We start from the raw sequence: 23860 nt of genomic DNA, 5'->3' as shown, positions 1-23860 counted from the left end.
CGCCCCGTTGGAGATGCCCTAAGCAGCGACCTCTGAGTGATACCTCTCAAATTCACAAATCTTCTCTGCACTTCTTGATATAACCCAAACCTACTGATAGTTTTATGCTGAGTGCCAGGACGGGGCAGATGGGGCAATGGCGACAAAGCCTTTTTTTAGGTGGACAGGTTGCTGCAAGTTACGGAGGATTTGTGCCTTCTTGCGGTAGTTCCAAAGCGGTTTGCCCAATCAAGGATGGTCAGGGAAAGGGCCCTTTTTGGTAGGTAAAAATAGTTTTATATTAAGCAATAGAGACAAAACCTTCGGCCATGAGTCAAACCAGACAATCGTGACAACCGTGCGTAATTCTGTTATCTTCTCTTAATTAAGAGATTATTTTAAAGATAAATTATTTTTCTCTATTGTATGATATGTCTTATCTTAGACATTTTTTCTAGTTCATTTTTAATTATGTCATAATCTAAGGAGCATGCAAACTATAATTATAGGGGATAATGCAAGGCCTAGTCCTTCCTTTTCTTCCCACGATACGACCAATCGTGACACCTCTCTCTCTCTCTCTCTCTCTCTCTCTCTCTCTCTCTCACTCCATCCCTCCCTCTCCCTCCCTCCCTCTCCCTCCCCCTCTCCCTCTCCCTCTCTCTCATGGTAGGTCGACTGAGGTGGCTATAGTTTCTGCCGCTCGTCCGCATGCTAGTCGCCGACGTTATTGCTCCCCCGCGTCGACACTGTTGCTGGCAAGGTTAGCCGACGCCTCATGTGCTACACCTGCTGATAGTAGCTAGTCAGATCTCCACGAAGGAAATTGAAGGCGTCATCAGACCTAGAGAGGAAGATGACCACGAGTAGGGCTCACCCAACCTGGCTGTAACTGGCCTCTATGGGGGTGCAGAATCATGGTTTTGTCATCCGGAATCGGCAAAGGACGGATGCCTCCAACCTAAATTGTTGATGGTTTGAGGTCAATGAAAATCTAAACATGCAAATGTTGCATACGATGTTCCAAGATGTTACAAACACATATGCATTTTGCTACATGAGTGTGTTGAAAAAGTAGCAATTGGTGACGTTTTGCTATAACCAAGTTGACATTTGTTGTATACGTTGCTGGTTTGTGTTACAATGTTTCTTTGTTACACATCGCATGTTTTTTAACATATTCGCAGGATTTGTTGCAAAACGATGTTGCATTTCTATAAATGCTGCATATATCGAGAACATGTTACATTCGGGATTTTTTTGCAATGATGACTAGGTTTTTGCAGCAATTGTGGGACCCATGCAATGGCGCATCAGACAGTTGATTCCTACAGTTTCCTATAATGAGAACACATGACTGAGATGTCACACATTGAATTCCTCAAAATGTCTCAATATATATGAACTGTTAAAGATGTCTCTTTGGATGATATACACGGAGAAAAAACCGGAATGTCACATCATTAAGTAAAGAGAGGAGAAAAATACTATAGCTCAAGTGCAATTGGGCTTTTCAAAGGGGGCTTTGAGCTCTAGTTTATATGAAATAATGGGCATAGGAATATCTTTCTTTTGGAATTGAGTGACCCCTATCCTATGATCCGAAGAGCTTCCATAGAAAAAAAATCATATTAATGGAAATTCTCTATAAATCTTACGAAATTTATACATTCCAGATGCTAGAATCCCGTTCAGCCAACAGACATGGAACAGCCGGCTGAAATGCTATGAGCCGTCAGATGTTATAATCGTGCGAGATTCCACCGCTTCTTAGGATGTGTTTGGTTGCCTGGGCCCGATTTGGGGCTCACAGGCGCAGTGGTGCGAGGGCACGTACACGTTTGGAACGAGCCACGGGCTAGAATTGGGCTATTGTTTGGTAGGTCGGGCTGCATGGTTTGGGTCAAAAAGAACTTTTTGTTTGTTTGCCTGCACCCAACCTCAAATCTCGATGGAGATGAAACTACACCTGTTTGGTACTATCCAGGCAAACATAATGTGACGCCCCAAAACCGGTACCATGAGGATCCCAGCGAATCCGCCGAAATCCGCACGATATCGATTTTAGGAGACGCACCACCAAGCGCCTCGTACACGCCGAAGCATGCACGCGATGCGGGTGGAATCAATCACGAGCGGTAACATTACAACAGGATTACAATAGAGCCCACAAGATACATATATATTACAACAACGACTCCCACGAGTCAAAATACAAATAGATACATACAAAGATCCAAATCATACAGAAGATCAAATACATCCGAGTACGGACAAGATAGAAATTTGGACTAAGAGTCCTGAAGATAACCAAGTGGCGTCCATAACCCTGCCCAGGCCAAGCCGGAAGGGTAACCTTGCTAACGTCGTCTTCATCGAACATATCTTCATACCTGCCCGGTTATATCCCGTAGAAGCAGCAATAAGTACGGGTTCATACTTAACAAGACTTCAAGACGTATAAGCATTCGTCAACCAGTCGTCCTTTGTACTTGAGGCACGCAGGGGACTTAGAGGACGCAAGAGGAACGTCATAGGCAATATGGTGGGGTTAAGCGGTAGCGCGCAAGCACTAAAAACCTATAGAGACACTCTACAACAGTCGTCTATCAGAGAAGGTGAGAGAGCGCATAACTAACAGTTATATACTCTGCAAACATAACATAGCCGATGCGTTCCCCCCTCGCAAGGAAGTACTTACAAAGGCACTCACACAGTTGTCAAGTTTTAACCAGTTATTATTTAAGTTGTTCTATCTTACTATGCAAGTTATTAGTATTGAAACAACAGGTGTAAGTTGTCTATGGTCGAGTCATACAGCTCCAAGTCGTCCATAACCGCGGACACGGCTTATCGATAAGATGTACACCCTGCAGGGGTTGCCCAAATGTACCCACACGCACCGCTCGACCCACTTACGACAGGTGGATATCACGGCTCGCACTCTACTTCACGACAACAATGTCCAGGAAGCCACCTAACCAAGTTGAACCCGTATCAAAGTCCGGCCGTATCTCCGAAGCGGACTTAGCTATGTGTGTCAACGTGCTAGGTGGTTTAAACACACACTGGGGCGATAAACCACTTCGCAGAGGCTCCACGACCTATACGTGCATACCAGAAACAAGGGATACAAGGCACCTAGGGGCTTCCCAAAGTAAAGAAGTAACAGGCTGGCATGCACGCAACAACAAATGGTAAAACATTGCTAACTAGTTGTGGCCACTGGACAAAGCTGTAGATTCCGGCAGTGGTCAAGGGGAGACCCATAAGCATACCCACGTGTGGTTAGAGTGCTCAGTCTCGGAACGGATAACAAGAACTCGGTGTCCTAGGTTTTAAGGAAACACAAGTGAGCCATCACAAAACGATCAGCTGACCCACCGATGCCTCCGCTAACAACTATTAACAAGTAACCATGATATCCTCAACAGATATATCCATAAACCATGTGTCATGATTCCCCAACAGATAACCCGATAAGATAGCATTAACGGTAACGAGATATAAAAGCACTAGCATGCACTACGACTCGCAAGGCAGACCCGATAACCAAACAACAGCTGTAGGAGGTTGGTGGTGGCAATATGGGCTGCTTGAGGTAACAAGTGGAAGGGACACGTGACAAGAACGCAACTTAAGGATAGCATGAGGGAGAAGGCAAAATAAAATAGGTGAGCGACTCCTGCAGGGACAGGAGTATAGGGAAAATGCTTGCCTGTTAAAGCTTGCCGAGGAACATCCGGAGAACTTGTCGTATCTCGCAACACCACTTTGCGATCCTATCCGGGAAGAAGCAAATGCTGGAACACACACAACGGATGCAAGTCTTACAACTACGGATAAAGAAGATCCAGCATGATCAAGATGATATGCATGACATGTCAAATGTGATGCGATGCAACTTATCCAAATTAAGCGGGATCGAAACCCGGACAAACAATTAAGGTTGGAGTTGCATTTTCTACCGACAAATTTAAGTGTTGATTAGCATGGCAATGGTGAGCTACTTCAATATTAAACGAAGCGGGGAAACCTAGTCGGTGTTCCGAAATACTCCGTATATATGTTAGGTGAACATGCACAACTATCAACGCGCGACATGATGCGAGATGCAAACAGATGAATGGATGGCATATTCATGTTCCTCATATTTTTCTGATCAATTTTCATATAGAACATATTTTATTTGGGGTTACAGATTAAAAGATATAAAATAGACAGATTTGAAAAATAAATAAAAAGACATAGAAAGAGTTTGGGCTAGGTCTGGGAGGTGGCCTGCTACCTGGCGGGCGGGATGAAGGCTGCCGTGTGTGGGCCGGCCCACTTCTGGCTGTGGTCGGCGGTAAAAGCTTCGGCCGCGTGGGCGACCAGATGCGCCGGTTCGATCTGGGCCGAAACAAAAAAGGTGGGTTTAATCTGCCTTCCACGGGATCAAGAGACTAACTAGTGCGCTGTTGATTCAGATCGTGTTAAGAGGAGGGTGCGCGACATGTTGAAGCAAGTCGAATCGGAGCTCAGGGGCCAGGACAGCCATGGCGGGAGATCAAGTCGACCACCGATCTGCCGCTTGGGAGAGAGCTGGGTCGCAGGAGGGGTCGCGTTCGACGCGGACGAGCACAGGGAGTCCAGCCATGGAGGAATTAGAGCCGGAGCGACGCCGGCATCGCATATCTGCGACGACGGGAGGCGGTCAACGATGGGAGGACGAAGTAGAGGGAAAAAGTAGAGGGCGAAGGGGCTCCTGAGATGCGTCAGCTCACCGCGACCGTGATGGAGGTATCTGACGGGCCGGAGGAGGACGTAGGCGGCCGGATTCGGAGAAGATGGACGGCAAACGCTGCGGGGAATCGGCGACCTTGTGCTCAGTACAAAGCGCCTCGGGATGATTCCTTACACGTAGATGAAGAGGACGACAAGGCGCATCCGCCGGTGCCCTCAGAACGACGGGGGACGCAGTGGAGCGGTGGCGCCATGGTAGGGTGGAGGTGGTACTATGGGACTTTTCCCCTTGGTTTCGTTCACAGAGAAAAATAAAAAGAGAAAGGGTAGAAGAAGGTAGGTGGCGGCGGCACGAGGGAGAAGGAGGAGGGCGATAGGGTTTCCTGGGGGCTCGATGGGGATTAAAAGGAGGGGAGGAAGCAGGTGGTAGTGGCTCGATGCCGTGGTGGTGGACAGCCACGGGAGGTGTTCACGCTCCTTTCGTGGGGGAAGAAGACGACAACCTGAGAAGTTTTCCAAGCAAAGGGGTACGGTGGGATCCTGAGTCGGGCTGAAAAGAAGGGAGGCCACGCTGGGCTAAGGAAGAGAGAGAGAGGCCCAGGGGAGGATTAGGGTAAGATTTTTATTTTCAAATTTATTTTTCTTTTCTTTTTCAAAACTGTTTTACAAATTGATTTGAAAACAATCCCAACAAGGATTTGAATTTTGAAAACAAAGGTGCAGAGAAAGAAAAGTTTTATTATATCACCCCTATGAGAAAGAAATAAAATAATTTAGGGTTTATAAAATAATTTTTATTTTGTTAAAAGCATGGATGATATGATGCATGATGACATGATGATGCACAAAAGAAAAGAACAAGCAAAATCTATTAGGGGTACTACCCTGGGCCGTTACACATAAGGTCACATCTTCTCTACAACGGGTAGCCTCAGGTCTAGAGGACTGATGGTTATAGCATCCACACCTTCGTCGAAGGACAAGTCGCAATGTTTTTTCATGTCATGGGTCATAACCAGAGGTTCAGAGTCATCCATAAGACATTCATCTGATCCACAAAGACTCTCTCGGTACTTCCAGTAGGTGTTGTACGCAGTTGGGGAGCTCAGAGGTGAAATGATCAAGCCAGCATCAACGAACACACCACCCAAGATCAAGAATAGCTACATGTGGTTCCCGTATTTCAGGGTGAGTACAAAATCATGTTCGTTCTACTTATCATATGTGTGGTACTGTCACAACATGACCGCGTGCTAATTGTTTGACATGATTGCATTGTGGCTAGATATTGTGGTACTCATGTGACTGCAAAGGTACCGAGATCAATGTGTGCAACATTCCGCGGGAGGAAGCACTACACCAGCCAAAACGTGCTAGCAGATGTGGATTTTGATATGAGGTTCACATACGTGCTTGCTGGGTGGGAGGGTTCATCTCATGATGCAAACATCCTGTCCGACAGCTTGTCAAGGTCTGATGGGTCGCAAATCCCTAAGGGCAAGTTCTACCTTGGAGATGTTGGATATGTATGCCGACCTGGTATTCTACCCCCTTCAGGAAAACAAGGTACCGCCTCAACGAGTTTACTCCAAGGAACCGACCTCAGAATGCGAAAGAGTTGTTCAATCTGAGATACTCAAGCCTTAGAGTCACCATTGAGAGGGCATTTGCTGCATTGAAGAATATGTCCAAGGTCCTTGACCCGAAACCGTTCCACACTTTTGACACTTAAGTAGAGCTGGTCATTGCTTGTTGCATTCTTGACAACTGGATCCTAGGTTGGGGAGAGGATGACTTCTTCCAAGAAGTTTTCACTTTTGATGAAGTTGAGACCACTCATGGCGTGGAGGCATTGTAATAACCCAGAACATAGGAACAACGAAGGGTAGATTTAGAAATGGGATGTGCATTTCATCGCAAAACAGGGGAAATTTTCGCGCCTTATTGCAACTAAACCTAAGAGGGATCGAGGTTCTCTCTCATTTTGCACTTAGGGTTAGGCAATGTGAGTTAGGGAAATTTCGACATGATCTCTTTTGTAACTTGTTACTTTGGGGAATGTTTGCATTTGATAAGTGTTAAACAATTAACTATAAACATCACACCATATAAATAATGAATTTAGAATTCAAACACAAGAGATAAAATTCAAATCACTTTGAATTTCAAAGTGAATATCAAATGATATTTCATCAAGAATATAAACATTGCATAATACAAAGCTCATAAACCAAAACTTGAGCTTTATTGATCATCAACACAGAATACATAGTCTTTACAATATTTTTGATACAAGAATTGATGTATAATAATAAACAGAAATGAAAAAGGAAAATTACAAGATTTTCCTAAACTAAAACCTAGACTAAATGCTTGAAGGACATCTTCTGGTCATACTCAACTTCAAAACCTGCAAAACAAATCACAAGTGCTAGACAGGATATTAAGTGTTAGAAATTCAGTTTGGACAGAGTGAAAAACATCACAGAAATTCAGTTTGGACAGTGAACACTGTCACTGCACACTTGTGCTTGTCCAAAACCTGGACAGCACAGGATAGGATCAGGCAGACCAAACCTGAGCAGCCACAGAGGGCTCAAGTTTCACCATAGCAAGGCTGTTGCTAGGCAAGCAACAGCAAGGCAAGGCAAAGGATGAGTCATAAAGTAAATGAGCCTGTGTGTCATGGCCAGGGAAGAAGTAGAGGCCATATAAATAGTACACAAACCCTAGAACCATGACAGTCGACCACATTTGCAAATCACCAGGTAAGGGTGAAGCAAGAACAAGCACAGTTCATCCAGTTCATAACCAAGAACAGAAACCAACACAAACAACTTAGCCACCAGGAATCATGGTGACCTGAGAAGATCAACCAGAGATTGGAGGTGAAGGGCTGAGCACAGAAACCCCAAGTCTGCATCAACCAAATATTTCACACTAGGAGCTGGAACAAGGTATACCAAGTTCCTGGACAGATCCAATGGATTTGATCCATCACATATGCATGAAATAAGCATGGGAATGAGCAGATGCTCATATGGGTAGATCATCACTTGGTTTTCACCAAGGATTACTGCCAGTCAAAAGCTACTAAAAATAGAAAGCATCTAGGTACATATCTTGTACACAGAAACTAGCACACATGCACAGATGCACACCATAGCCAGATCACATGCACAGATAGCACCAGCAGATGAATTGCAAGGATTAGCAGCTAAGACTACACAGTAAATCCTAAGCTATGAACCATCAGTAAACCCTAGATTTTCATCAGGCAAGCATATTGGCATTCATCTCAAGGATGATTCCCAAATATGCAAGCAAAGGTTGAGTAGCCACAAAAATCCAACTAACTAAGTGAGCAACCAATCAGTAGCAAGGCTACTGAGGTCACATCACACTTAGCATCAATTAAAAGGAAGCCAAACCTAGCACATCATTATCCAGGAATGGATTCAGATTCAATTGCTTGCCAGATAATCATGAACAGCCAATTCATTTGCAAGCAAATCATTTAAATCATTACTGCATAAGCAGTTCATCATAATTTAATTAATACAAGCATGAATTTATCACAGATCCATGCTTAGCACTGACAGTAGCACACTATTAAGCAACACAATTTAATCACTGCACCATAGCCACTGGAGCAAGTCCAGTAGCTTGAATGAGCAACAGCATAGTGATGCTTGAGCATCAGCATCACAAGGAAATTGAATCACTTAGCCACAGTATTAATCAGTAAGCCATCACTGACATTGAATTGATCAAATGGATCAATTAGATCAAGTCAAGCTACACAGGGAAGTTAGCCAACAAGCAAGAAATGATCCAATGGATCATTGGCTTGCATAGACAGCACTGAAGTATATCACAGGCACCACTGGCACACACACAAGTGTCACTGATGCATCACAAATACACCTAGACAAGCAAGTATGATATCCCAGTAAGAATAAGCAAGCCACAGTCAAGCATAGCATGGCATAGCTAGCTTTTGAGCAAGCACAGCAGAGCATGGCAAGTACAGAGCATGCTAGGAGCAGCAGAGAAGCAAGCACAGCATAAATAGCAAGCAAATCGACATGTGCCAGTACCAGTAACTGGTAATTAGGCCATGAGCTTGCAGTAGACAGAAGCACAGGAAGATTGCACAGCAATAGCATGGCTCTGCGTGATCACAGGATCACCAGAGAGCAACAGAGCATGAGGAGGAAGAAGAACAGTGGCAAGGGAGGCGCACAGAAGAGAAGGAAGAGATGCAACACTTACTTGCGCCTGGAAGCAGAAGCTAGGGCATGGCGAGGCAGTGCTCGCGCGGCCCTAACAGCTGCAAGTCCAGGGTAGGCGCCGACGTTACGCCGGCGAAACCCAAAACACGAACCAGCACCACCGTAGCAGATGCACCTGAGGCGATGGCACGAGTACTGCGAGCAGCACCCGCGCCAAGCCAACCCCAGGAGCGCACCCATCGTCGGCGAGGACGAGATCTCGCCGGAGTTCGTCGAGGCGATTCTTCCCGAGATCCAGATCGGAGGCGATTCGCCAGGAGATGAAGAGAAGGGGAAAACTACGCGGACAGATCGATAGATCTTCATGCGGCGGTTCTAGATCGGTAGGTGGTTACGGCGGAGGAGCACGGCGATGGCCGGAGCGAGGCGGCGGCCATGGCGGCGACGCCATCGCCAGAGCGTCGCGAGAGGCTAGGGTTAGAGACGAAAAGCGAGAGAGGGCCGAGTGAGTGAGAGCGGTGGGTCGTTCGGCGCCACCGAGCCGCTATGGGGCAAGCCTTAGTGGGCTGTCCCATGGGCTTAGGTTATTGGGCTGAGCCCAATAAGGTCCAGGGGGGTATTTTAGTCTTTTAACATTTAATAAAAAGCCAAAACTTTACCAAATTTTAATAAATCAAATACAACTCTAAAAATCCATTAAAAATTGGATTAATGAATGAAAAATAAACCTTAACAAGAATAAAATATGAAATGGAATTTATGAAACAAATTCAAAATTATGAATTTTCAGAATTTAAATAATAACCTGGAATTTTAAACTATTATTTCCTTGTATTTAAAAATTCAAGGAAAAATCTCAAATAAGTTCAAATACTTATTTTCAAACATTTCAAAATGAAATTCTAATAATTCCAAGTCAATTCTATTGAAAAGGGTATTTTTCCAAGAAAAATACTATATTCCTTTTTATTCCAAAAACTATAGAGGTAACTCTATAATTTCAAATTATTTTTGGAATGACTAAGGAAATCATCAAGTAAAATAGTTTTACTTTGAATTGTTATACTTTGTGTGAATTACAATAATTAATACTTTTAAATCAATTGTAAATTACTGTCGAAGACATAAATCTTAAACGCAACCCTAAATTGATATGACTCAGCGGGGTAAAGGGATACAACATAAAATAATACATCCATGATTGCATTATTTGGATTTTATAACATTGTCCTTACCGGACAATGATGCTTCTTACAGAACCCGAGGTCCAGGTTCCATCAACTGCATTGAACTGCACTATCTCGCAGTCCACAGGCAAGTTCACCCTTGCTCATGTCAACTTGAGTATTTTCTACTACTTTAATGCAAAGCAATATACTTATCATTCCTGCATCGCAAATAAAATGTTACTTTCCAACTATGAATATGACTATGTGGCTGGCAATGGAACCATGGTATGTGTTGATATGGTGGAGGTTCCATTGCAATGGGTTATATCACCCTAGGATTAATCACCAATGCCGTCCAGTGATTCTAGCGCCGTACAAATCGCGTTGACCATGAGATCTATAATGGCTCTGGGGAAGCCAGCCGTATCTTTTCCCTTCTGCACGCCAACGGATTGGTAGAGCCGGCGGGGTGTTGGAGGCACTGCCGTAGGTTGGGATAGCCTTTTAAATCCCCATCCATTAGTGATGATGGCTCTACGATCTATGAAGGATTGTCCAGAGTACACCGTGAGTAAAGCCGTATTATCGAGGGAAGTCTACTGGGGGTGTACGGTTGGACAAAAGGGTGGGTTTGCAGTCGCGGAGAAGGCGGTGTGGGCTTGGATCTTTATACCTGGCCTCACACCAAAGGAAGTGTGAACGGGGGCAAGTCCCTGCGGATGGCAAAAAGGGTGAGATCTCTTGTGGGAAAAGTAACGCACCTCTGCAGAGTGTATCAAATTGTGGCTGTCACTCCTTGTTCCGGGAAGGGAGCTGAACGCGCAGAAAGGAACTCCACGAAGTTCTAGTCAACCTGTGAAGACTGACGGGCATAGTTTTCATAATAAAAGCAACCTTTGGAAGAAATGATTTCAAAACATGCATTGACCTGCGATTTCCTGATCAATGGTCGTAGCTAGTGCATCAAACACCTTTTTACTCTTTTAGAACTTGCTGAGTACCTCTGTACTCACTTTCTTTCGACACCCTTGCTAGACTGTGATCCGGAAGTGGAGGCCATCAATGATGGAGCACCAGAAGGAAGTTACGAGCTGGTCTACGAAGAACCTGATCTTACCGGCGGAGTGGAAGGAGTAGACTATGGGATAGTCTATGGATCAGATGACACGGAGGTGGAGGAGTAGTGACATACCCTAGCATCATAGAGCCGAGCAACGTAGAACTTACCTAAATAAGTTGTTGAGCTCTCTTTATATTTGTTATGAGTTGTAATCGTACTTAAGTAGTATCTTAGGGTGTTCTCATAGGACCTGTGAGAATACCAACTTGTTAAGACAATGTTTGTAATAAAGTATGGAGTGTTATGACCTGCAATGTTTCTGTTGTACCACTCTGAGGGATATGGCAAATTGTGAAGAAGTCCCTTCGCAAAGATCATATCAACGACTTGTATACTACAACATGCAGTGGTATGCTGGGTCACCGCAGCTGGTATCAGAGCAAATGTTGCGACCTTAGGTTGGAAAAACCTAGTATAGGGAAGAAACCTGTAGGAGTCTAGTAGAAATAGTAAAGGATTCTCTAGAAATATGGTCATTATTCACTTGAGAATAGCAAAACCATATATTTTAGTGCGATAATTCTTTATTATAGCTATTATGATGCATTATCACTACTAATATTCTGCTTTTGTATACAGCCATAATGGCGAACACTTTTCCTAAGAGGACTTTGAGGAAGGTTGAGGGATGGCTTGGTGATTATGATGGACCAATAACAGCTCTCCTGTGTGGGATGCTGAAGGAACTTCATTGTGATCCACGGATACCTGTTATCAAGTATACCTACTATGATGGGGAAATCCTAGCCAAGTGCAGAGTATCGGTCCAACTACCGGGAAAAGCTGGCGATGAGTCGTATAATGCCATACGGAGAAGCCAAAACTATCACCACAGCCTACCACATGGGCCTATTCAAGGCAATCCTTGAGATAAGGCAGCATAAGTCAGTAGAACTGCTATGTTCAGAGTTTTCTCATATACCTCATGCCGAGGAAGATGAGGATCCCACTCTGAATCATTTGGTGTTAGCACACAGAAGTCCTGAAGCTGCAGCACAGCATATGGATAGCTGTAAGTCTTTATTGACCACGATGTACCTTTTACACATGAAGATGAGAGGTGAGATTGACCACATGCTAGCTGAGTTCACGGACCCTGATAAAGTCCAAACTCGGATGCGTGATTTGAGGGCACAACCACAACATACTACACCTTTCTTTAGCCTAGACAGCTATGTAGATTTGAGTGACCAGTTATCCCATAAAGATCCACTCACACCCAACTTTGTTCCACATTATCCACATGTGTCAGCATCATATGAGTCTGGATATGGGGGAGATGATTCCAGGAACCTAAACTGCTCGGAGTCACCAATCGAGAATTCGACTGGTTGGCGTTTCGGGGAACCATTTGGAGATGAAGGAGAACCCATCACTTGTGAGTCAGAGGATGAAGGAGGCGCGGTTAACCAGAATGTTAACCAAAGCTTTGGGCAGGAAGAGGAAGACACCAACTCCATTTCTTTAGATCTAGAGATGGGGTTACCCAAAACATCCCAGTACGTCGTAGGTGAGAGTTCTGGAACTAAGAAAAAGAAGAAGAAGAAGATGAGGGGTCAAGTGAATAGGAATCCTCCATGGATGACAGAAGGAGATGAGTTGTATCCCACTGGGGATATATATGAGTCTTTATCTAGTTACTTTGGCATGACAGATCTCTGTCTCGGCACTTCGTCCGATTCAGACTACATACCTACGGGAAGAACCTTCATTCCGGACGGTGTTCGGAGGACAAACCGCTGTACCGGATGGACCCCAGGGATGTACGCGGAGGCGAGTTATGATGACGAGGAGTAGAGCTCCGAGGAAGAATAAAGTAATCTAGGTGGTATTGTAATAGAGCGTATTTTAAATTCCCGTTGGCTTGGGCTTTGAGCCAAATAAGTGGTTTATATGTACCACATGTAATATAAGTTTGTGAGTGTGTTATGTATTATACAAAGTATATGCATAATAAATGTTTGTTTTGTATTTGCTTCTTGATTTCATTGTGTGACTAGTTCTGGGCATTGAGTTGAGCTCAGAAAGCATTTGCATGGTGTAATTATGAGTAATCGCTCTTTGTTACAGGACTAGGGGGAAATGGTGTTAGTAGAAACCGAAGAGGCTCGCCGAGAGCGGGAAGCAAGAGAGAAAGAGGAGGCAGATGCAGCAGCTAGAGCAGAGAATGCACCACCACCACCACACCCAATGATGCACCCAGACTTCCAACAGTATATGAGGTCAATGGAGGAAGATAGGAGGCGTTACCAGGAAAGCTAGAGCAAGAACATGCAAGATTTCTTTACCCACGTCATCAATGATAGGGGTAATGAAGGCAAGGGAGTAACTCTATCGGACTTCCAAAATGCAAGACCACTACCGTTTACATCAGCTCCAGAACCAATGGACGCTGAAGATTGGCTTATGGATACGGAAAGGAAGCTGAAAACCGTTGGTTGCAACGATGAGGAGAAGATCAGATATACCACTTATCTGTTGTCAGGACCAGCAGCGTCATGGTGGGAGAATCTTGTAGCAGTACACCCTCCTGATAAGGTGTTCACCTGGGAGGAGTTCAAGAAGAAGTTCCGGGATGCTCATGTTCCGGACAGTGTGGTGGAGCTGAAGAAGAGGGAATTTGACGAACTACGACAGAATACTGCACCCATCATGCAGTATGTTCGGGATTTCAACAGGTTATCCAGGTATGCACCTGAGGATGTAGATACAGAGGAGAAGCGGAAGAAGCGGTTCATGAAAGGCATGAATCCATACATGAAAATGCAACTGAGGTTGGCACGGACTGCCGAATTCCAGGAACTGATTGACTCGGCAATCACTTTCGAGGATGATTACCGGCAAGTCCAAGAGGATAGGAGGAAGAGGGCTCGTATAGAGCCAAGGAAGTACCCAATCAGTAAACCAACACCTGATCGGAGTTTCAAACCCCGATACAGACCTACTACTGGTAATCAATACAACCGGGGAGGTCAGAATCAGAATCCAATCAGCCAAATCATCTGCAACAATTGTGGCCTAAAGGGTCATTTGCAGAAGGATTGTCAGAAACCCAGAATCATTTGTTATGGTTGTGGGAAGGAAGGACACATCAAGCCGGAGTGTCCAAACAAGACGTCTTGGAGCGGACAGAGCTCTGGAGGACGAGGTGGAAACAACAGCAACAACAACCGCAACAACAACAACAACAACAACAACAACAACAACAACCGCAACTACAACTACAACAACAAGAGGGGAAAGCCTTATGGAAAGCTGAATTGCACATCTTTGGAACAAGCGGAAGAGTCGGATCAAACAGTCTTAGGTACGCTAAGCATTCTTACTCATCCTGGCAAAGTATTATTTGATACTGGAGCAACCACATCATTTCTTGCATTGGAGTTTGTGGAAAAATTCGGGCTTAGATGTTCTAAGTTAGAAACTCCTATAACTGTTCTATCCGCGGGGGGAACGATCTTAGTAACCCACGTGAAAGAAGCACAAGTCCTAACCATATGTGACTGTGTGTATTTCGCGGACCTATTCATCATACCCATGAAGGACATATCAGTCATCCTAGGGATGGATTGGTTGACAGAAAATGGAGCGGTGATTAACTGTGGAGACAAAACAGTATCACTTCGCAACTCCATCGGAGGTCGAATAGTGTTCCAAGGAGATAAGTACAGTGAGTTGGAGATCGGATTGGAACTAAATAGCCTGAAGGAAGTGAGAATTGAAGATATTCCTGTAGTGAATGAGTTTAAGGATGTATTTCCTAAGGAACTACCGGGAATGCCACCCGATAGAGAGATAGAATTCACAATTGATCTGATTCCAGGCACAACACCAATAGCACAACCACCATATAAGATGGGGCCAAAGGAATTAGTGGAACTGAAAGCTCAGATTGATGAGTTAGAACAAAAGGGATTCATTCAAGAAAGTGTATCACCATGGGGTACACCAGTTATTTTTGTGGATAAAAGAGATGGAGGAAAGAGAATGTGTGGAGATTACAGAAATTTGAACAATGTAACTATCAAGAACAAGTATCCTTTACCTAGAATCCAAGACCTTTTTGATCAAGTTCAAGGAGCGGGAGTCTTCTCGAAGATAGATTTAAGGTCAGGATACCATCAAATCAAGATCAAGAAGGAGGATGTACCAAAAACAGCGTTCGTATCAAGGTATGGACACCATGAATACTTGGTTGTACCATTTGGACTAACAAATGCACCAGCAATTTTCATGAATTTGATGAACAAGATATTCATGAAGTACTTGGACAAGTTTGTGATAGTGTTCATAGATGATATTCTAATATATTACAAAGATAAAGAAGAACATGCCAAGCATTTGAAGATAGTTCTGCAAACTTTGAGGGAACATCAGCTATATGCGAAGTTTAGCAAGTGCAAATTTTGGTTAGATAGTGTTGAATTTCTTGGACATGTCATAACCAAAGAAGGCATAGCGGTGAATCCAAGCAAGGTTCAGTCCGTATTGGAATGGAAATCACCTAAAAATGCTAAGGAGATACGAGGATTTCTTGGTATGGCAGGCTATTATCGGAGATTCATAGAGGGATTTTCGAAGATTGCAGGACCAATGACCAAGTTACTCAAGAAAAATACTCCATTTGTGTGGACAGATGAGTGTGAAGCCAGCTTCCAAACACTCAAAGATAAGTTAACCACAGCACCGGTGTTAGCAGTTCCTGAACCTGGAAAGGATTACACGGTATATTGTGATGCTTCCAAGAATGGACTTGGATGTGTTCTTATGCAAGATCGGAAGGTAATAGCTTATGGATCAAGACAGTTGAAACCACATGAACACAACTACCCAGTACATGATCTCGAGTTAGCGGCAGTTGTGTATGCTTTGAAGAGTTGGAGACAATTTCTATATGGATCCAAGTGTGAGTTATACACCGATCACAAAAGTTTGAAATATTTCTTCACCCAGAAGGAATTAAACATGAGACAGAAGAGATGGTTAGAGTTGATTAAGGATTACGACCTTAAGATCAACTATACACCAGGCAAACCTAATGTAGTAGCAGATGCCCTAAGTAGGAAGAGTACGGAGAATCAACCTACGGAATGGGAGATTCCAAAGGAACTTCGGAAAGAGCTAGAGGAGGCTCGGATTTTGTTTATTCAAGGTGATGATAAGGGAAGTATAGCAACCATGAGGATTATGGATGAGATGTATTCAGATTTGAAATATGAGATTATCCGGAAGAAAGCGGATGATTTGTTCATACAAGAGGAAATCAAGAGGATTGGTGAAGGAAGACCATCGGAATTCCATCTAGGGGATTTTGATTCATTATACTTCCAGAAAAGAATCTGTGTACCAGATGATCCAGAAGTGAAGTCAATCATATTAAAGGAAGCACATGAAACCCCTTATTCAATACATCCGGGAAGTACTAAGATGTATATGGATTTGAAGGAGATGTTCTGGTGGAACAACATGAAAAGAGAAATAGCACAATATGTCTCGGAATGTCATACATGTCAACGAGTGAAGGCAGAACATCAAAGTCCTGCGGGATTACTCAAACCACTAGAGATACCGGAATGGAAATGGGATGAAATCGGAATGGATTTTGTTACTGGTCTACCAATGACTAGTAAGAAGAAGGATATGATATGGGTAATAGTGGACAGACTTACCAAGAGTGCTCATTTCATAGCCGTAAACACAAAAGATACTGCAGAAAAGCTTGTGAATATATATGTGAAAGAGATTGTGAGTAAGCATGGAGTACCAAAGAAGATAGTTTCAGATAGAGGTTCAATTTTCACATCAGCATTCTGGAAACAACTACAAGAAGCTTTGGGATCCAAATTGGATTTCAGTACAGCATATCATCCACAAACCGGAGGACAAACCGAAAGAACCAATCAGATACTTGAGGACATGCTTAGAGCTTGTGCTCTGAACTTTGGAGGCTCATGGGAGGACCATTTACCTTTAGCGGAGTTCTCATATAACAACAGTTATCAGAGTAGCATCCAAATGGCACCGTACGAAGCATTGTACGGAAGAAAGTGTCGATCACCAATTTGTTGGTTTGAAACCGGAGAAAACAAGGAGTTTACACCGGACTACATCAAGGAGAGACAGGACGTCATCGAGGTGATCCGGGATAGACTCAAAATAGCTCAGAGTCGTCAGAAGAGTTACGCCGACTTAAAGAGAAGAGATTGGGAACCGAAAGTGGGAGACATGGTTTATTTAAAGGTTAGCCCAATGAAAGGACTAAAGAGGTTCGGAGTAAAAGGAAAGTTAAGTCCTCGATATATTGGACCATTCAAGATACACAGTCAGAATCGAGGAACAGCTTTTGAGTTGGAGTTACCGGCACAACTAAGTCAAGTTCATAATGTGTTTCATGTTTCACAACTCAGGAAGTGTTTGAAGGCACCGGATGATCCTATTACATATGAAGAAATAGAATTGCAATCTGATCTAACTTATGTGGAAAGACCAGAAAAGATCTTAGAAGTACAGTGGAAGAAGTTAAGAAACAGAGCAATCAAATACTGCAAAGTTCAATGGCAACATCATCCTGAGCGAGAAGCAACTTGGGAGACGGAAGAAGAATTAAGGAAGTCTTACCCCGAGATGTTCAGGTACCAATCTTAACTTCGGAACAAAGTTTCTGTTAAGGGGGAGAGGTTGTAATAACCCAGAACATAGGAACAACGAAGGGTAGATTTAGAAATGGGATGTGCATTTCATCGCAAAACGGGGGAAATTTTCGCGCCTTATTGCAACTAAACCTAAGAGGGATCGAGGTTCTCTCTCATTTTGCACTTAGGGTTAGGTAATGTGAGTTAGGGAAATTTCGACATGATCTCTTTTGTAACTTGTTACTTTGGGGAATGTTTGCATTTGATAAGTGTTAAACAATTAACTATAAACATCACACCATATAAACAATGAATTTAGAATTCAAACACAAGAGATAAAATTCAAATCACTTTGAATTTCAAAGTGAATATCAAATGATATTTCATCAAGAATATAAACATTGCATAATACAAAGCTCATAAACCAAAACTTGAGCTTTATTGATCATCAACACAGAATACATAGTCTTTACAATATTTTTGATACAAGAATTGATGTATAATAATAAACAGAAATGAAAAAGGAAAATTACAAGATTTTCCTAAACTAAAACCTAGACTAAATGCTTGAAGGACATCTTCTGGTCATACTCAACTTCAAAACCTGCAAAACAAATCACAAGTGCTAGACAGGATATTAAGTGTTAGAAATTCAGTTTGAATGAGTGAAAAATATCACGAAATTCAGTTTGGACGGTGAACAACATCGCACACTTGTGCTTGTCCAAAACCTGGACAAAGACACGGGATAGGATCAGCAGACCAAACTTTGAGCAGCCACAGAGGGCTCAAGTTTCACCATAGCAAGGCTGTTGCTAGGCAAGCAACAGCAAGGCAAGGCAAAGGATGAGTCATAAAGTAAATGAGCCTGTGTGTCATGGCCAGGGAAGAAGTAGAGGCCATATAAATAGTACACAAACCCTAGAACCATGACAGTCGACCACATTTGCAAATCACCAGGTAAGGGTGAAGCAAGAACAAGCACAGTTCATCCAGTTCATAACCAAGAACAGAAACCAACACAAACAACTTAGCCACCAGGAATCATGGTGACCTGAGAAGATCAACCAGAGATTGGAGGTGAAGGGCTGAGCACAGAAACCCCAAGTCTGCATCAACCAAATATTTCACACTAGGAGCTGGAACAAGGTATACCAAGTTCCTGGACAGATCAATGGATTTGATCCATCACATATGCATGAAATAAGCATGGGAATGAGCAGATGCTCATATGGGTCGATCATCACTTGGTTTTCACCAAGGATTACTGCCAGTCAAAAGCTACTAAAAATAGAAAGCATCTAGGTACAAATCGTGTACACAGAAACTAGCACACATGCACAGATGCACACCATAGCCAGATCACATGCACAGATAGCACCAGCAGATGAATTGCAAGGATTAGCAGCTAAGACTACACAGTAAATCCTAAGCTATGAACCATCAGTAAACCCTAGATTTTCATCAGGCAAGCATATTGGCATTCATCTCAAGGATGATTCCCAAATATGCAAGCAAAGGTTGAGTAGCCACAAAAATCCAACTAACTAAGTGAGCAACCAATCAGTAGCAAGGCTACTGAGGTCACATCACACTTAGCATCAATTAAAAGGAAGCCAAACCAAGCACATCATTATCCAGGAATGGATTCAGATTCAATTGCTTGCCAGATAATCATGAACAGCCAATTCATTTGCAAGCAAATCATTTAAATCATTACTACATAAGCAGTTCATCATAATTTAATTAATACAAGCATGAATTTATCACAGATCCATGCTTAGCACTGACAGTAGCACACTATTAAGCAACACAATTTAATCACTGCACCATAGCCACTGGAGCAAGTCTAGTAGCTTGAATGAGCAACAGCATAGTGATGCTTGAGCATCAGCATCACAAGGAAATTGAATCACTTAGCCACAGTATTAATCAGTAAGCCATCACTGACATTGAATTGATCAAATGGATCAATTAGATCAAGTCAAGCTACACAGGGAAGTTAGCCAACAAGCAAGAAATGATCCAATGGATCATTGGCTTGCATAGACAGCACTGAAGTATATCACAGGCACCACTAGCACACACACAAGTGTCACTGATGCATCACAAATACACCTAGACAAGCAAGTATGATATCCCAGTAAGAATAAGCAAGCCACAGTCAAGCATAGCATGGCATAGCTAGCTTTTGAGCAAGCACAGCAGAGCATGGCAAGTACAGAGCATGCTAGGAGCAGCAGAGAAGCAAGCACAGCATAAATAGCAAGCAAATCGACATGTGCCAGTACCAGTAACTGGTAGTTAGGCCATGAGCTTGCAGTAGACAGAAGCACAGGAAGATTGCACAGCAATAGCATGGCTCTGCGTGATCACAGGATCACCAGAGAGCAATAGAGCATGAGGAGGAAGAAGAACAGTGGCAAGGGAGGTGCACAGAAGAGAAGGAAGAGATGCAACACTTACTTGCGCCTGGAAGCAGAAGCTAGGGCATGGCGAGGCAGTGCTCGCGCGGCCCTAACAGCTGCAAGTCCAGGGTAGGCGCCGACGTTACGCCGGCGAAACCCAAAACACGAACCAGCACCACCGTAGCAGATGCACCTGAGGCGACGGCACGAGTACTGCGAGCAGCACCCGCGCCAAGCCAACCCCAGGAGCGCACCCATCGTCGGCGAGGACGAGATCTCGCCGGAGTTCGTCGAGGCGATTCTTCCCGAGATCCAGATCGGAGGCGATTCGCCAGGAGATGAAGAGAAGGGGAAAACTACGCGGACAGATCGATAGATATGCACGCGGCGGTTCTAGATCGGTAGGTGGTTACGGCGGAGGAGCACGGCGATGGCCGGAGCGAGGCGGCGGCCATGGCGGCGACGCCATCGCCAGAGCGTCGCGAGAGGCTAGGGTTAGAGACGAAAAGCGAGAGAGGGCCGAGTGAGTGAGAGCGGTGGGCCGTTATGCGCCACCGAGCCGCTATGGGGCAAGCCTTAGTGGGCTGTCCCATGGGCTTAGGTTATTGGGCTGAGCCCAATAAGGTCCAGGGGGGTATTTTAGTCTTTTAACATTTAATAAAAAGCCAAAACTTTACCAAATTTTAATAAATCAAATACAACTCTAAAAATCCATTAAAAATTGGATTAATGAATGAAAAATAAACCTTAACAAGAATAAAATATGAAATGGAATTTATGAAACAAATTCAAAATTATGAATTTTCAGAATTTAAATAATAACTTGGAATTTTAAACTATTATTTCCTTGTATTTAAAAATTCAAGGAAAAATCTCAAATAAGTTCAAATACTTATTTTCAAACATTTCAAAATGAAATTCTAATAATTCCAAGTCAATTCTATTGAAAAGGGTATTTTTCCAAGAAAAATACTATATTCCTTTTTATTCCAAAAACTATAGAGGTAACTCTATAATTTCAAATTATTTTTGGAATGACTAAGGAAATCATCAAGTAAAATAGTTTTACTTTGAATTGTTATACTTTGTATGAATTACAATAATTAATACTTTTAAATCAATTGTAAATTACTGTCGAAGACATAAATCTTAAACGCAACCCTAAATTGATATGACTCAGCGGGGTAAAGGGATACAACATAAAATAATACATCCATGATTGCATTATTTGGATTTTATAACATTGTCCTTACCGGACAATGATGCTTCTTCTGAGAACCCGAGGTCCAGGTTCCATCATTGCATTGAACTGCACTATCTCGCAGTCCACAGGCAAGTTCACCCTTGCTCATGTCAACTTGAGTATTTTCTACTACTTTAATGCAAAGCTATATACTTATCATTCCTGCATCGCAAATAAAATGTTACTTTCCAACTATGAATATGACTATGTGGCTGGCAATGGAACCATGGTATGTGTTGATATGGTGGAGGTTCCATTGCAATGGGTTATATCACCCTAGGATTAATCACCAATGCCGTCCAGTGATTCTAGCGCCGTACAAATCGCGTTGACCATGAGATCTATAATGGCTCTGGGGAAGCCAGCCGTATCTTTTCCCTTCTGCACGCCAACGGATTGGTAGAGCCGGCGGGGTGTTGGAGGCACTGCCGTAGGTTGGGATAGCCTTTTAAATTCCCATCCATTAGTGATGATGGCTCTACGATCTATGAAGGATTGTCCGGAGTACACCGTGAGTAAAGCCGTATTATCGGGGGAAGTCTACTGGGGGTGTACGGTTGGACAAAAGGGTGGGTTTGCAGTCGCGGAGAAGGCGGTGTGGGCTTGGATCTTTATACCTAGCCTCACACCAAAGGAAGTGTGAACGGGGGCAAGTCCCTGCGGATGGCAAAAAGGGTGAGATCTCTTGTGGTAAAAGTAACGCACCTCTGCAGAGTGTATCAAATTGTGGCTGTCACTCCTTGTTCCGGGAAGGGAACTGCGAACGCGGCAGGAAAGGAACTCCACGAAGTTCTAGTCAACCTGTGAAGACTGACGGGCATAGTTTTCATAATAAAAGCAACCTTTGGAAGAAATGATTTCAAAACATGCATTGACCTGCGATTTCCTGATCAATGGTCGTAGCTAGTGCATCAAACACCTTTTTACTCTTTTAGAACTTGCTGAGTACCTCTGTACTCACTTTCTTTCGACACCCTTGCTAGACTGTGATCCGGAAGTGGAGGCCATCAACGATGGAGCACCAGAAGGAAGTTACGAGCTGGTCTACGAAGAACCTGATCTTACCGGCGGAGTGGAAGGAGTAGACTATGGGATAGTCTATGGATCAGATGACACAGAGGTTGAGGAGTAGTGACATACCCTAGCATCATAGAGCCGAGCAACGTAGAACTTACCTAAATAAGTTGTTGAGCTCTCTTTATATTTGTTATGAGTTGTAATCGTACTTAAGTAGTATCTTAGGGTGTTCTCATAGGACCTATGAGAATACCAACTTGTTAAGACAATGTTTGTAATAAAGTATGGAGTGTTATGACCTGCAATGTTTCTGTTGTACCACTCTAAGGGATATGGCAAATTGTGAAGAAGTCCCTTCGCAAAGATCATATCAACGACTTGTATACTACAACATGCAGTGGTATGCTGGGTCACCGCAGGCATGCGACAATGAATCCTGGAAGGAGAAGAGGAAAGACTGGGCAAACACAATGTGGGAAGCCAGAGGCAACACCACCATTTGAGAAAGAGAAGAACAAGTGAAGAAGTGAAGTGAAGAAGAAGAACCCCCTTTGATCCCCTGTTTCTCGAACCCCAATTTGATCCCCGTATGTTGAACTACCCCGTGATGATAAACTGCCATTTGTAGTAGCTAGGAAATATCGTTATGAAGTACCATTTGTAGTAGCTAGGGCTGATTTCGTGAACCGCTAGCTTCGTAAGTGTTCAGCTATGATAAATTGTGATTTCTGTGGGATGGGAGAAGATAGTATGGTTGGCAATCCTCTCCTGATCTCGTTGTACCATAGGCCCGTACATGACAGGAGTAAAAGAAGCATGTCTAACTGCTCTCTTGTGCACCATCAAGATCGAGGTTTGTACTGCAACGTGATGCACAAGTTGAAGTTGGTCGGTCTACTCAAACAAGATCTATGCATTACGAACGGTCTTATCGAACCCAACTAGTTCTACCAACATGAATATAACACTACAGTAGAGCTGAGGAGTTTTCCCTTACCTCCATCATGGTAGACGATGGAGACGGCCGTAAGTAGGAGAAGATGTGTGCAGGCTCCGCCGCGGCTGGAAACGACGACCTTGGTCTGACGCCGGAGACCAAAGGGAGGAGCTCCTCGTCCAGACCACGGCCAGATGCGCACGACCAAATCTAGGTTGCCACACGCTGCCGGTGCGAAAATTGGGGAAAGAAAAATTTTGGGAGTGGGCTAATGGAGAGGGTAACCGAAGAGGGAGGTTACCCATACCTTTAACGCGTAATGCTACTTGGATTTCGCCTTCTCCCGCCATGCTAGAGTGGAGCGCCCGCTACTTGGATTTCGCCTTCTCATGCTG

Source organism: Lolium perenne, chromosome 7 (assembly GCF_019359855.2).
Source record: "Lolium perenne isolate Kyuss_39 chromosome 7, Kyuss_2.0, whole genome shotgun sequence".
Lineage (NCBI taxonomy): Eukaryota > Viridiplantae > Streptophyta > Magnoliopsida > Poales > Poaceae > Lolium > Lolium perenne.
This window is presented reverse-complemented; position numbering follows the sequence as displayed.